The 16,912-nt window shown below is 38.2% G+C and overlaps 1 protein-coding gene across 2 annotated transcripts in view; it reads right to left on the bottom strand.

The window, feature by feature from the left end:
- Window positions 1-16,912, bottom strand: part of RAB6B (RAB6B, member RAS oncogene family) — a 1,686,561-nt gene that overhangs the window by 36,824 nt on the left and 1,632,825 nt on the right. The gene's annotated exons all lie outside the window — the stretch shown is intronic.

Here is a 16,912-nt window from a genome sequence, read left to right as displayed (position 1 = left end):
TTTTATATAACATTTGCATTTTTTGGTGTCCCTGTAATCTTTGACTAAATGTAATTTTAATACTGCTGCCTGCCTTTAGTTCAGAACCTGTACTAATCCATGTTAGGAGCTCATTTATTTATATCTGCTGATTTCAGAACTGAATTTGTCTACCATTACTAAATAATTCTTATTACTTACTAGGATTCAGTGCTTCACTGTGCTCACTGTCTTTGTCCTCACTTTCAGCTCTGCATCACAATAATGACAGTTAACAGTCTTGTAGAGATGAGTGATCTTTAACCTGTGCTGAGGTCTAAGTATTCAGCATGTGTACTATGTACCAGCAGCTTCTAATGTTAATTCTCCTGCGCTGTTTTACTTTATATGTTTGACCTTCTGCAGCTACCCTACCTCTTATTTCATATAAATGTAGAATGTCCGCATATATAATTATATGCCTGTCAGCATTATCTGTTGGAGCTCTTTTCATCAGTCCTCCACCAAATGTTGGTTTGCTGGAACTTCCCAGTAAATAAATGCAAATAAACACACAGATAATTAAATAAAGAATTAACTAAATAAATATTTTTGTTGGATGTCTGTGTGACTTAAGTCTTGTTGTAGCCAAATACAGGAAGCCCTTCCAATTGAATTAACAGTACCATTTCAAACTAATCAAAATGCAACATTTGGAATTTGCATATAACTCTCCTGTAATACAACCATTTAATTTTCTGTTCTGTAAACCTTTGTCCTAATAGAACCAATAAGCCATCCTTTAACAGATATCTCCATTCAGTTTACATCATTACAGGCAAGACATGCATCCACATTTGCAGACTTGTTCCAGGTCCCTGGTCTTTCTGCGTCCAGTGTTGGTACAGCTCTGTTTAAAGCAACTTACAGAAAAAAAACATAGGCACTTTTGTCATTTCATTAGCTTGTACTTTATATACCTCATAGAAGTTTCATGATGACCACAGTTTTGTCGCATTCTGCCACTCACAGGCTTTCTGATTTCATGGATTACATTCCCCAGCAGTCTAGAGGTATATTCATGCATTTTACCTCTTTTCTTGTGTCCATGTGACAGGTAGAACTCTGTCAGTTAATTATTCCTTTGTCCTCAGCAAAATCTGCAGCAGTTTTATGAATTCAGTTCCTTCACTTAATTATCTCAGTCAGAAAAGAGGTCACTCATCAACATATCAGTAATTCCTCAGCCACAGTTTTTTCATCCTTATTTTCAATTATTCTCAGAATGTCCTGTGCCATGCCCTTTCTAAAATTCCACAGTAGTACTTCAGACTATGTTTACCTTGGTCTAGGTGGAATATCACCTGTTTCTTTCATCAGCCTATTTGAAAATAGCATTTATGTTTTCCTTATGTGTATTACATATGCAAAGCCTATGAATGTACCCCTGTCAATTTATCAAAGAATGGGTTTATGTGGCCGGCTCAGTCATTCACTTGTTAATATTTATAATATATAGTCATGCTATGTGATCCCTCAGTTTTAGGATGGTTTGTATATCTGCTCACTAAAGGGCTCTGAGCTGGTTCATTCATCTGCTCCTACAGCCACAGATCAATCCAAGTAAATTGCAATTCTTTCAGTGTGGGAGAGTTTATTCACTCACTCTGGCTCTTTCCTTTTCCTTTTTCCATTCTCTACTTTAATTTTTTGATGATATTATGGTTATTGTTAAATAATCTACTTAACAAAATTTGTGCTTTTCCCACTTCTCATCACCAGCAGTAATTACAGGCCTGTAAGTGATTTTTTTTTCTTGCATACAATGTTGAAGTTTGAAGTAAGCACCCAGTTTGGAGGGATTATCTGTTGAATGTTCTGTAGGACTGCAGTGGTAGTGCTGCGGTAGCGTTGCCGCCTCACAGTTAGACGTTGCCCGTTTGATTCTCAGTTAGAGCATCTTCTGTGTGGCGACATGCTTGAATAGGCATTTCTTTGTTGACGGTTGTGCGTTAGGCCCGGCAAGCCAACATGCCTAAAATCTACTGCCAATCATTAGCGGACCAGAGTTCCGCTGTGGTGACCCCTAACCAGGAAAAGCCGAAAGACACAAACAAACAATCTGTTGAATGTTCTGTGCATTAGCTTAATCTAATTTCATTGCTCCAAGTGAGCCATATCTTCATGGTAAGTCCAGCAGTTAATGAATTTTCACATTTTTTTTTGTGATGTATACTTCTTTTAAACATAGGCTATGTCACTGATGTGGTTGTTGAGGTACCACTGCTTAGATCAAGATGTCATGGAGTAGTTTAATATTTATCAGCCTATCCAAAGACAGTGCTTCTCCCCATCAAACAAGGACTTTTGCAATGGTGAGAGGATTTTTATTTTCCACTGACATCCAGCAATATTCTTACTGAAGTATTGTACTTGTGTCAGGACCATCCACAATTTTCATGATGAACAGGCTTGAAGCGAGGTCTCAAAATAACTACAGTGTAATTTCAAATACTGTTAGGGTGCAACTTGCTAGCAATTTAAAATATATAAAAACAAATGAAGCTAACTATGACAATAATTTTCAGTCATCTTGGATGTTTTCCATACCACTGAGGTATAGATATCCAGCTGGTGAAATCTCCATGATTGTTTCTGTCCACATGGCTTCTTGAAAAGTATCTGGTTCTTTTTTAAATACCCATATTGCTGAAGTGTTGCTACTAAATCAATATTTCAGTGAATCAAAGAAGGGCATTAATAAAACATTTGAAAGCATATTTTTGCATAAAGCCACAGCACAGTTCACTTCCTCCTCCTCCACTTAAGTGAAATCACTGAGGTTATAGGACATCAGGAAAGAAAAAAGCCAGGGCTGGCTGTCTTCCTCAAGGCCATGTCAACCTAGAATGGTAATATTTAAGTTGAGTATAGGAAGTTCTCTCTGCAAAATTAGTTTGTTGGGTATTTATTTGATTATCTAATTTTTCTGGGAGACATGATTTAACAAGTCTGTTTAATCAAGGTTTAAATGGAAAAATATTGTAACTTATTTCAAGGTTTTTGACTTTGGAGTTAGTTAAATTAGATTATGGACTACATGGAGGGTTTGTGTTTACCCACCATATAAACAATTTGACTCATGGGCTTATCAAATCATGACTTATTGTAAACTGAGTCAATTACGTATACCAAATATGTTTAATGATGCTCTATTAAAGTTAGTCAATTAATCTTCAAAGACACATTTGGCATAAACATAATTTGAAGAAAGGACATATAAAGTTGCACATACTGCAATAGTTTCAATGCTTTGTAACCAGCCATCCAAGCCCTGTATAAAACACAAGCAACGAGAGTGGCAGGACTAATGAATCTAGTAATTCTTCATGGACTCCCATTTAGGTGGCAGTCATTTTATGGCCTGGTGCTTGGACTAGGAAAAGGGTTTGAGTTGTTTGCAGCCATTTTTCAGTAGGATACCCTCTGAATAAAGAGAAACAAATCTAGCAAATGATTTAAATCTAATCTGTCTCACTGTATCTTGGCTGGATAAATACATAAAGGCAAAGTACTTACTAGAAAAAAGGAAAAGCTTCACAATCTTCTGATCAGTTCCTTCCTATCAGCAAGGAAGCCCTGCTAGGACCTCATTGTGGATGCATATCATCTCTCAGGGCTCATTGTTAACAAGACCCATAACATTAAAAATAGCAGAAACAAGCAGCAGAGACAACCACAAACTCCAAATAACGCCAGTATCCACTATTTGTAAAAAACAAAACTCATTTATTGTGTACAACGTTAAGCGCTTTCACTATCCGCTTCATCAGACCATGAACACACAAAAACCACAAAGCCTGCTTATAAAATATAAAACATCCAATCAACTCACTTAGTTAATTAAGCATTTGCTTCTTAAAGCCACAGTAATAGAAACGGTATCATAATGCATTAAATATATAGCAACTAATGTTTCTTCTACAGAACACTAATAAAATATTAATTTAATTGAAATTCATATCGTATAATAATAAAATACTTTAAAAATAAAAATATCAGTGCATATATATCAACTGTATGACACTCTAATAAAAACAAATAATAAAGATTTCATGAGACATATATTAAAAATCACAGAGGTGACTAAACCAACACTGTGCAAAATATGGGGTAAACAAGAAAATATATTTTCATTCTTATTTTGCTACTAATCTCCTCGACTTCAAGATAGGTCTCAAAGAAGCCCTCTCATTGAGACCTCTGCCCCTATCTGCTCTCATCCTCAAAATCCAGTATGTCTCCCTTTTCTCTGTGCCATTCCTTATATCTTCTTCACGGGCAGTAGGCAGTATAACATCAAATACAGTTGATATATATGCACTTATATTTTTATTTTTAAAGTATTTTATTATTATAGGATATGAATTTTAATGAAATTAATATTTTATTAGTGTTCTGTAGAAGAAACATTAGTTGTTATGTATTTAATGCATTATGATACCGTTTCTATTACTGTGGCTTTAAGAAGCAAATGTTTAATTAACTAAGTGAGTTGATTGGATGTTTTATATTTTATAAGCAGGCTTTGTGATTTTTTGTGCGTTCATGGTTTGATGAAGCGGATAGTTAAAGTGCTTACAGTTGTGCACAATAAATGAGTTTTGTTTTTTACAAATAGTGGATGCTGGCGTTATTTGGAGTTTGTGGTTGTCTTTGCTACTTGTTTCTGCTATTTTTATGTACTTTTGACTTTCTCAGCGGCAGAGCATTTACCTTGTGGATTGCTATATATTTTATTTTGTTAGACCCATAACATTGTCACGCACAGCATTAGGACCAACCCATACCCTTCTTTCACTGACTTGATAAAGACATTTGACTCCATTAATCAGAAATCTCTCCATAGTTTTACTGCCCAGACAAATTTTGAAAATCAGAAGGCTTCTGGAAGACCAGCTAAGTGACAGGATTTTCTACAGCACAAGGTTATGTACCTTGGTTATGCTAAAACATATCAATGACCAACACATACTGTAAACTCTAACTCTAACACTGTAAATAAGTTTTATGCTATTACTGTTCCAACTTGAAAATATTATTGCTTTGTCTATAATTACTATGTTCATTTAAAACTTTTATATTAATTTGTGGAGCTTTTCTCCCCGGGCCTCCACTGAAAAGGGGCTATCTACTTTGCTGGACAAACCCGGTCAACAAATATAAAATAAAATGAATAAATAAATGGAGTACTCCAGTATAGACAGAGGAAGGAAATAGAAGGGTGTTACAATCACCTTCAGGTGGAAACATGCCATATATGATTATCTAAGAGTGCAGCAACAAGGCCTACAAAGGATATAAATGCCATCCTTTGTGCAGGGCACTAGTGAGATCCCATCCATAATACTGTGTTCCTTTCTGGAGGTCATATTGGTAAAAGGACATCACACTGGTACAATATTGGAGACTATCGAGACAATATCTCACAATTGTACAGATTTTCGCAGAATGTCCAGATTTTTGCCTCATATTTTTGCTGTGTTCCTCCTAAAATCTGTACTTTTGTGGCAAATAGCTGAGGATTGAAGTCATTAAATAATGACAAACATTTGAGTTTAAGACTCCACATCCTTCAGAAAAATTCATGCTAATGCAAAACCTATTATTCTATCAACATTCTAAGTTTGTAAGGGCAATATTTAAAATCTGTCCCTATTTGTCCCCCCATCATTTTAGGCTTTGTCCAGATTTTTTGCTCCAAGAGGTTGAGAGGTATGAAATAAAGGGAAAACAACATGGAATAGGAGAACAGGCTCAGATCAGTGTGAATGTACACAATATAGGATTGAAAGATGTGGCTATACCACAGCATTAATGGACTGTTTGTTGGCTGATAACCAATTGTTTGTCTTTTTGACTTTTCCCGGTTAGGGGTCGCCACAGCGGAACTCCGGTCCGCTAATGATTGAAGAAACAAAATGAGGAGAAGGTACAGCCTTTAGGTATCAACCTCTAGTAGTGAACAAATGAGACTGCTGTCAGGAAATACTACTTTGCAGACAGGAAGTTTATGCCCTGGAGTGTATCTCTGTTAGGTAGGTGTTGGAGACTAGATCTATAGTCAGATTTAAATGTGTCCAGAATAAGATGAAATAGGAGTTGTCAACTATGCATATGCTTGGATGATTAGTACTGGTGAAGAAATCAGGGAGCAGTTCTGCTCCAACCATGGAAGAGTCCTGACCAACATTCACATGATGACTAACATTCATTTCTTTGATGTTTTCAGAACCAGACTTCTGAGACTTAGATCTCTGGAATGGTGCCATCAGTTAGGATAGTGCTGGAAAGATATCTTACATGTGAATGAATGTGTGACCTGGCCATCATAGATCTGTAGTACTGTGTGAGGAATAATTCAACTGCAATATGGAAAAAGTATACTTTGCACATTTATGCCTTCAAAAAAGTGCAGCTTTATCTACATTTGGGCTTGAGTTTTACATTTCTGTTTCCTAGCAATGCAAGCAAGACATTAAGTTGTAAATGAGCAGCAAGCAGGGGCTGCAGGTAAAACAAAAACGCAAGATAATTCCTTCCTAACCTATTCATAGGATCATAGGATCTTAGGAGATTACTAGGCTAATGACCCAGACATCATTTTAATCCTAGCCATTTCATCCCAATGTAATACCATAGAAATGTTAAGTCATTTATTGATGACTGCCCATGTCTTGGAGGGTTGTGGGCTCTATCCCAGGTAAGAATTTATGGTGTCCCATCCACTCGTCCAGGTTCCTCCTGAACAATGTCATAGAGGTGCTCTGTTTCATTTGAACTGGTAGCTTGTTGCAAAGACATGTCAGTTGCTGGGAGACAAATCTGTCCCTCCAGCATGTCCTATTAAAGTTGCAAGCCATATTTAGGTCCCTGGAATGGGCAGCCCTAGTCCCGTTTGATTTATGGATAATGCAGAAGGAGGGGGTGCATCATTGGCAGGGGAAGGAAAGATGGAGAAATGAGGCAACGAAGTGGAGATAAAGCAGCACAATGCTGTACAATTCAGTGTGGGGCAGTTTAATTATACAATTATACACAATTAAAGCTTGAGAAAACATACTTCATGTTGTTTACAAAGGGCATGAAATATGTCCCTTATGAAAAATTCAATGTAGTAGATACCTTATTGGAGTTTACTTGAGGAAATTAAATTTGGCCATGCACTTTCAGGACAACCAAAGAAGTGTACAGGAGAACGTGTTTAAGAAAAAAAGTAAATATATGCCCCCCTTACATCCTACATTTTATTTTATTTATTTATTTATTTGCAGTTGGTTTACCAGGATAGTCCATTGGGCCAAATGAACCCATTTTCAATGGAGTCCTGGGGAGAAAAGCTCCAAATAAGGTTACAGTAGGATTACATCCATATTACAATAATTACAAGAATTTTACAAATATAATATACAATATGTGGTAGAGAGAGTACTGTTCACATTATTTAAGTTAAAACAACTTTTAGGAGAGAAAAACTGGTGGTAAAATTTTAGATGATACAGTCTAGAGAAGGTAAAAGCATCAATTTAGAAAAGTAGAAACAATTGCAAACAGAGCTGACAATGTAGTGAACAAAAGATTTTTGTTGTTATCTAAAAGTACCCTGCTGGGAAGGTGAAATTTAAATGCAGAAGAAAGAGATGGACAGAGGTCAGGTTTGAAAATGAGCTTATGAGCAAGAGTAAGTTGAGAATAGATAAGTTGGTTAGGAAGTTCATGAGGAATGAGAGAGAGAGAGTTTTTTTAGTGGAGGGTAAAGGTAGTGATTTTGTCCGTATAGCATGCCTAGTTTTTGATGTGTTTTTTTTATGTTGAGTTGAATGTCATAGTTGAATTTAAGGTGACTGTCTATTTGAACACATATGTTAGTTACATATGAGAGGTTGGTCACAGAGGAAATGTATAAGTTACAAGAGAAGAGTATGAAAGGAAAGAGAAGATACAATTTAAGTAGGGAGGGAAAACAAATTATTAAACAAAATATGTTATGAGGCTGGCATTCAAGTTATGAAATCGGATAAGGGGGGGCGTAGTACTAGTAGAAGCAAAGGATTACAACAACAAAATATTTGAAATACTACATAATGATAGTAAGTATATGGTATCTTCTCTCAATGAAGTAAACATCGGACATAGAAGGATTGATTTATATCTACAGGAGTTACTTTTGGACAACAGGATAGATATGAATTTGTACAATTTTTTGAGAGTAGAACATCCAGCACTTGCCACCATATTAGGGATCCCAAAGATCCATAAAAGTATTGAAGATCCCCCTTATAGGCCCATTATTTCCGGTAGTAGGTCTAAGACATTCCCATATGGGAAAGTAATAGATGGATGGTTAAAACCAATATATGACAGAGTGCACCATATAGTGAAAGACTCATGGGATGTTTTGGGAAGGTTGAAACTGGAAATTTGGAAGGAAAGGTTAGTGTTTGTAACCAGTGATGTGGTGGATTTGTTTTCCTGCATCCCAAAGGAAGAAGGACTAGAAAGGTTTAGTAACAGTATTCAGAAGTACATGAACTTTGAGTGGGAAAAGACTAGTTTAATTTGTGAGTTTACATCTATTGTACTGGATTTCAATTACATCTGGTTCGAGGGTATATCTTCTTTTTCTTTTGGCTGTTCCCATTAGGGGTTGCCACAGCAGATCATCTGTTTCTATTTCTTCCTGTCCGCTGCATCTTGCTCTGACACACCAACCACCTGCATGTACTCTCTCACCACATCCATAAACCTTATCTTAGGCCTTCCTCTTTTCCTGTTACCTGGCAGCTTCATCCTTAGCATCCTTTTCCCAATATACCCAGCATCCCTCCTCAACACATGTCCAAACCAACGCAATCTTGCCTCTCTGGCTTTGTCTCCAAACCATCCAACCTGGGCTGACCCTCTAATATGCTTATTACTAATCCTGTCTACCCTCGTCACTCACAGTGCAAATCTTAACATCTTTAAGTCTACCATGTCCAGCTCTGACTCCTGCCTTTTTATCAGTGCCACTGTCTCCAACCCATATAACATAATTGGTCTCACTACCCTCTTGTAGACCTTCCCTTTCACTTCACTCTTACTGGTACTCTTCTGTCACAAATCACTCCTGGCACTCTTCTCCACCCACTCCATCCTGCCTGTACTCTCTTCTTCACCTCTCTTCCACACTCACCATTACTCTGAACTGTTGATCCCAAGTATTTAAACTCATTCACCTTCACCACCTCTACTCACTGCATCCTCACCATTCCTCTATCCTCCCTCTCATTCACACACATATATTCTGTCTTAGTCCTGCTGACCTTCATTCCTCTCCTCTCTAGAGCATATATCCACCTTTCCAGGGTGAATACTATAGACAAAAAAGTGGGGTAGCTATGGGGGTGGCATGCACCCCCATATATGCAAATATGGTGTTACTAGACTGGGAAAGTGAATATATTTTAGATAGTCAATATGCTAGTAAGTGTATATGCCACACTAGGTTTTTGGATGATATTTTTATTTTATGGGATGGTACAACAAGTGAAGTAGATGCATTTGTGAAGTATTTGAATGACATCAGTAGTTATTTAAAATTCACCCATAGTAGTAGCACGACAGGGATAGTATACTTAGATACCTTTATATCGAACGGGACAGCAGGATTCAAATCCAGAATATATGGAAAACAAACCTTTAGCAACTCATATTTAGAATATACTCGTTGTCACCCAGCAAGTCAAAAAAAGAGCATCATTAAGGGTCAGTGCATAAGAGCTGCGAGAATGACATCTGATTTTAATGAAATGAAGAAAGAGTTAGAATATATAGGAACATTATTTGGGGAAAGAGGTTACCCCAGATATTTAATTGATGATGTCACTCAATATGCACTGAGAAAATGGGGGAAAAATACAAACCACTTATTGGTATTGGGTTGGAGAAAAATGGGGGAAAACATGAGAATGAGAAGGAAAATTCATACCATCGGGCTTGTGTAGGGGAGTGCAGTCCATATGTGAGGAGATAAAGAAAACAATGAGACAAAACTGGAATATTCTAAGAAGCGATGACTTGCTTTACTGTAAAGTGGGTACGGGACCTATGCATGTTTACAAATAGATATATATAAATAGGTTTGAGAGGGGGAAAAGCAGAATAAAGGGTGACACTGGAGACGGGCACCAAAAAATGTGGGCAGTGTCAGCAGTGTAAGGAGATTATAGAAGAGAAAATAATTACATTAGGGGATGTCAACCACACTAGAGTAAGGTTTAAGAAAGGGAGTTGTTTATCCCAACATGTCATATACTTGGCCAAGTGTATGGCATGTCCGAGTTATTATGTGGGCAAAACGGACAGACAATTGAGGAACAGGATATATTATCATACCTACTGTATAAGGAAAAATGATAAAAACAATGCTTTGTGTAGACACATACTTAAATATGATGCAAGCCATGTGTCTAAGTTTGGGATTTTAGAACAGGTAAAGGTGGATTTAAGGGGAGGAAATGTTAAGGGCAAATTAGCTGAAAAAGAGGTCAAATGGCAACTCAGGTTAAATGCAACCAGAGAACCTGGGTTGAATGACTATATTCCCACTAAACCAATCTTGGATGCAAGGATATGAATGACATGTAGTAGTAGGGTATATGTATGCACAAAATAAAGTTAGAAACAAGTGAACAGAAAAGAAAAAAAGAAAGCTGGTACAATAACAAAGGAGGCAATATGTCAGGATACAATGTTTAAATAACAAAAGTGCAATACTGAGTGCTGAAGATGTATATATTTTTAACATAACACATATGAGCATTTTTATATGTTATACTTTTTTTTTGTACAAATGTGTTCTTATACTTTATAATGAATGTGCGATACTGTGTTCTAAAGAAGCACATACTTTTTACCACAGAGTAATTTAACACATTTATATGTTATATAATGTGATTTTATACCTAAATGTGATATACATAAGCACATGTGATTGTTTTATAGGTATACTTAGAAACTGTATGGCAACAGGGTGTAATACAAAACTGTGCAGGTTGAAAGAGCAGAATCAATGAATATGCATAAGGTTATGTTTTATTCATGATTAGGTTAATTGATTGAGTATTCCCACTGGATCTTGATTTTTTCAAAAATGTATTAAATAGGGGGAGCAACACACATTTCACTGTTCTGATGAAGTCTGCAGTCAGCAGATGAAAGCACTTAACCTGTGTGTAAAATAGTTTTAACCCTCAGTGGTTAGTTTTTATTTGTTTTCTATTAAAAGTGATTTTTTGAAAGTAAGCATTTGCAGTGAGCTATGGTCCTTTTTAATATATATTTGTTATATATTTTTAGTTATTTGGTCGTATATATGCTTACAACTTGGTATTTATGGATATGCAGCAAGTTTATTAGGTTTGGGTCTTGCATTGTTCTGTAGGCTAGGCATAAGTTTCCCCTAAGAAGTCTGTGTGATACAGAATACACTGACAGGGACTTTAGTTGGTCTGTGTAAGGCACATGCCCCTTGATCTTGTTTGTTAGAAACCTCTGAGGTCTCTCTAATTGCTGCAGGTGCTTAGTACAGTACATGCTAAATGGGGCATTTTATTCACTTATGGGCTGGATAAGTGCCGAATATTGGGGGGGGGGGGGTTATAACTTCTTTTTCTCTCAAGGTGATGACTTTGCTAATAATGTGTGCTATGTAGAAAGCTTTCCTTACTACAGTAGACACATGGTGGGCAAAATTAATGTCGTAGTCAACTTATGATCCCGGGTCTCTTACCACTTCATGGGTACTTAGGGTATTGTTGTTGATCTGAAAGTGTGAAAGGCATTGTTTGTGCTGAAGGGAATGATAATGCATTTCTTTGCATTCAGTTTGAAACCATGAGTAATACACCAGTTGTTCATCTGCATGAAACCCTCCTGGAGTATACTGACATCACTTGGGGATTCAGTGATTGGACCTAGTTTGCAATCGTCTGCAAACTTGGTCAGCCACAACCCCTTAGTTTTGACCCAAACTTCTGAGAAGTATATACCAAACAGTAGGAGGCCCAGCACTGACCCCTGTGGCACCCCACTGGTAATGGGTTAGCTGGTTCATGTGGAGTCACCCTCTTTGATAGCATGTGTCCAGTTTGTGAGCCAGTTGGCAACCCATCTAACAACGAAGGGGATTACATTCAGTTTGCTAAGTTTATCAATAATGCCTGAATGTGGGATTGTGTTGAAAGCCTTTGCCAGGTCGAGGTATGGTGTGTGTACAGATTTTCCCTTGTCAATTGCCTTGGTCACATTTTCAAAGAAATCCACCCACAGGCAGAATCTACCTTTCACGAAGTTGAACTGGGTAGGATCTAGGATTTGGAGGTCACCTTTGTCTTTATTTATAAGATCCATAATGATACATTCCATGGCTTTACAGATGAAGCTGGTCAGGCTTATGGGTCTGCAATTTCCTGGGTTTGTTGCTAGGTCACCTTTGTGGAGCAGAATAACTGTTGCTGTTCTTTATTCCGCAGAAACAAAGCCTGTGGTTAGGCTATGACTGAAAAGGGTACTTAATGGTGATGCTAGCTCATGTTTTAGCCTGTTTAGAAGACAGCCTGGGATGTCATCTTGTCCCATAGAGGCTGTGTTTTTTGCCTTGGGCAAGGCTTTGAGAGCCTGCTCTTCAGATATGCAGGGTGGGGGGTTTGGGGGCAGGTTTGTGATAAGTTAGGAGGGGATAGGGGAATGAAATTTTCGCCAACGTTATCCACTAGCAGGTTTGTTATCTCTGTGGGGTTAGCTTGTGAGATAGCATTGGCCACTAGTTCTGCACATGCTTGGGTCCTACCCTTTAGGTTACACACGTAGCTGTAAAAGGCCTTATGGTTATCCTTTGCTGTACTTGCTAAGTTTCTCTCAAAGTTGCCCTTGCAGGATTTGACAAGTTGTCTTATTTGCCTGTTGAGGCTGAGGAGGGTGCTTTTCCATTGTTAGGGCCTTGCCTTTGTTTTCTTGAACACCAACTTTTTGCATTTATTGTAAAGTTTGTTGATATTGGATGTCCACCATGGCAGGTTGTTTTTACTTGGGGCTCTGGCTTTGATTCTTTCTGGTATGGCCAAGATTATACACTTATGCAAATGATTGTTCAGGGCTTTAGTGTAAGCTTCGGCATAGTTACCACTTAATGCTTGGGGCGGGGCTTGGAATGCATTTATACCTTCACCTAAGAGGATATAGTTTGCCTTGGTGTAGTTTTATAGTCTGATTTCACCCTTTGTGAGTTCTGGTGTTAGTGCCAGCTCAAAGGTGACTGATTTGTGGTCAGTTTAACTAATGAGGGTCTGACAGTTGCGGCAGTGCATATGTTTGACATGTTGGTGAGGACCAGATCCAGAATGTTTGTTCCCTTTGTCAGGGTATGGACAATTTGCTCCAGGGCATTTGAATTAACAGAGTCAAGGAACTTTGCCCTAGCAAGTTAGGGCTAGCGTAGGTTTCACAGTTGATTGTGGGATAAATTTAATTCTCCATAACCAGTGTGTTCGGTAAAATTTGGATTGTCTCCAGTTTGGTCAAGTAGGCTTTGTGGTCATGATCCATGGAAGAGAATCTATAACTGATTGTAACTTGAATGTGGATCTTATCCACCATAACCTGGACCTGGAGTAACTCCATGGAATTGTCCAGTCTAACTAGACGGGAGATGAATTTATATCTAATATAGATTGAAACACGACCTCTTTTGGTTTTCACAGGTTCATTTTGCGGTCTAAAGGTGTGGAAGGTATTGCAGCCTTGCATGGCTGGGGTACTCTCTGAGGCCTTGAACCAAGTTTCTGTGACTGCACAAGCATCTATATCTTCTAGTGACAGAAATGCTTCCAGGGAGTGCAGCTTTTTGTTTAAGCTCCTAACATTTAGAAGCATGACCCTTATTTTGTTCTGACTGGTTAATTTCCCATTGGTACTCTTGTTTTTGACACCTTGCATAAAAAGGCACTATGGGGGGAGGCAAGAGGCTTTGCCAGCTGTCAAAAGCCTAGAAGTGCCAGGTGCAAACCATCTCTGGCAAAGCAGTGAGGTTTGTCAACCACAGCTTCCCAGGCAGACAGGAACGAAATCCTCTTTGAATGACACCCAAAACTGAGCCAATTATTGAAATCAATCATTTTTTGTTTATACTGTGGCATCATTCTAGGTGAGGATAGTTTGCTGCTCAAGGCTAGGGACATACCTATCTGGGATAGATACTCAGAGAGCTCAACCATATCTGTCTTCATATAGTCCAGTGGGGTATGTCTCAGGTCATTCACACCAGCATGAACTATGACAGAGTCATAAAGGTACTTGTTGCTGAGAGACCTGAGTGCATGCGTGTTCTGATTAATCCTGGCATGGACAGGCAGCTGACTGTGACTTTATCCTTGTCCAATCTGGTGAGTGGGACATCCATGTGTCTCACTACTTAGTCTCCAATGATAAGAAAATTTGGTTTATGAGTGTTATGCCCTACTGGCTTGGTGGGTGAGACACTGGTGTTGCAATGTGTCATGGGTGCTGTAGGGACTGTGTTGGTTGTAGCACTCTCTTGTTTTGGAGGTCTCTGGTATTTCCGTAAGTTTTTTGAGAGAACCTCTGCATATGTGTTTGATGCATACTATGTGTATGTGTAGTGGTAATATCAGCATATGTAGTGGTGGGTGAATTGACAACCCTCTCCGTGTTACTGTTTTGAGTGACAGAGAGCACGGATTCTAGATTCTTCGTGTAAATACATCTCTCACACTCTGTATTAGTAGAGGGTTGTCTGTGTACATGAGACAATTGCTACACTGCCTCAAGAGACCCAAGTCAACAAGGTTGGCAGTAGAATCAAGGGTAGTCCAACTGTCCATAGTACTAGGTTGAAGACTGTTGTCACTATGGGTGGCTAGTCACAACTGATCATGGAGGAGGTCAGTGGATGGATATTTCTGCCTGGGTTTTAGGGAAAATTTGTTGAATTTAACTGCCTGGCTTTGGCACACAACTGTGCAGCAGTGTGTGGTGATGTGTGATGTGCACACAAACAGAAACCTGCTCAAATGCAGGGCTTAAATACCAGAAGCTAAACACTTGAAAAAAACTTTAAAATGATTAATAAGGACCAATGATGATACTTATTCCAAGCCCTAGACTGGCCTCCTTTTACCAGACAGGTCCCAATCAGCACAATTCTCTCATAAAAGTGCAGATAGTCCCCTTCCAATCCAAGATGACCTGGAAAACATGCTCAGAACAAACAAACCACTACAACCAGTTCTAGAAGCAGAACGTCTTTATCTAGACTATGTTACAGCTACTAGCTACCCTAGTTTCAATGAGAAACATTAGATAATAATTAAAACAGCAGAAAAATAGCAGTGAGGCACTAAAAAATGTTTAAAACAACAGAAAATCAGCAAGGAGGCTCTAAAGAATGTTTTAAACAGTTAACAGATCAGTTATTTAATTATTGCTAAGTGGGAAAACCAGAACAATCAGAACAGATAGCTTAAAAACCAGCAAATAATTAATAAACAGTGAAACTAACAAAAAAAAGCTTTGTAAACAGCAAAAATAGTAATAACATTTGATTTAACAGGCACAGTAAAGCAGACAATTGCAGTGCAACAGTGTAGTTTAGTAAACAGTAAATAAGTGTAGTATAAAAGTAGGTAGCAGGTGAGATGACCCACCCCTTCCAACCACTAATCAAGGAGCCTCAATACTCACCACTGGCAAAAATGGCGGGCGTTCACTGAGAGGATAATAGGTACACAAACAGTATTCCCAGATGCAGCTTTCTGCAACTAGTGCAATTTCCCATAAGAGCACATAGAGACCACATTTAGTTTGGGTCTGGTTTGTCCATTTTCCTCCAGATCCCCAATATGACTCCCCACTGGCACAGCTATATAGTTGAGATCTCAGGTGAGTGACCAAGCCAAGACCTTTAGCACCCTCTCTGTCCAACCAGTGCTTCATGTCAATGCCCAAGTAGCTGACACACATACTCTTTGAGGTTTGATTTACACACACACACACACACACACACACACACACACACACACACACACACACACACACACACACACACACCTGGGAAAGGCTGGCACAGGTTTACTAGCTATGCTCCCTTCTGCCCAGACTGTAAGATAGATTTCACTGTCACTAGTCATTCCTTAAGGCCCATAACAAAGGGTGTCCAATCTTACTGTGTAATATTAATATTAATATTAATAGAAATGGTGGTTTGACCCAAGATTAAGGCTATTAGGAGTGGCCCACACAGTGTCACCAAATAAATATGCAAGTACTCTCAAAACTTAAATATCTCTACACAGATCATCCACAATGAAAGGTTTGAATATATTTAATAATAAATAATAAAAGAACAAGACAATACTAAATATATATTTGCAGTGGCATCAGAGTTCAAAACCACAGGGAATATTTCATATAACATTGCAGTACAGGCCCACACAAACAAAGAAAATCATCTAAACTAAGCTTTACTATATTTATGAGTGAATCTAAGAGAACTATACTATTCCCTAGTGACTTACTATTAGAGCAAGGCAGATGTGGTGAATGGTTCTTGTTGCCAGGTCCAGGACAGAATGCAGAATACTCTGTCTCACTAACAGACTTCTCCAAATAACATCTAAAATATTATTGCTGGGATAGCTTCCAGAATGACATCATTTCTGTTCAACTGACTTCTAGTTCCCAGGCCAAACTCCCCATTGCTGGCAGCTGGTAGCATTTAGCATCTACCTGTAAAAATACTCATACAAGGGCTTTTGTTCAGAACGTTGGCAGATACTGGACATCATAAAACAATTACATTCCTTCATGCTGCCAAAGTAGCAATTAGTTCACCCTA

Source organism: Protopterus annectens, chromosome 4.part1, assembly GCF_019279795.1.
Source record: "Protopterus annectens isolate FY-2018-M chromosome 4.part1, PAN1.0, whole genome shotgun sequence".
In the NCBI taxonomy this organism is placed as follows: domain Eukaryota; kingdom Metazoa; phylum Chordata; order Ceratodontiformes; family Protopteridae; genus Protopterus; species Protopterus annectens.
This window is presented reverse-complemented; position numbering and strand designations above follow the sequence as displayed.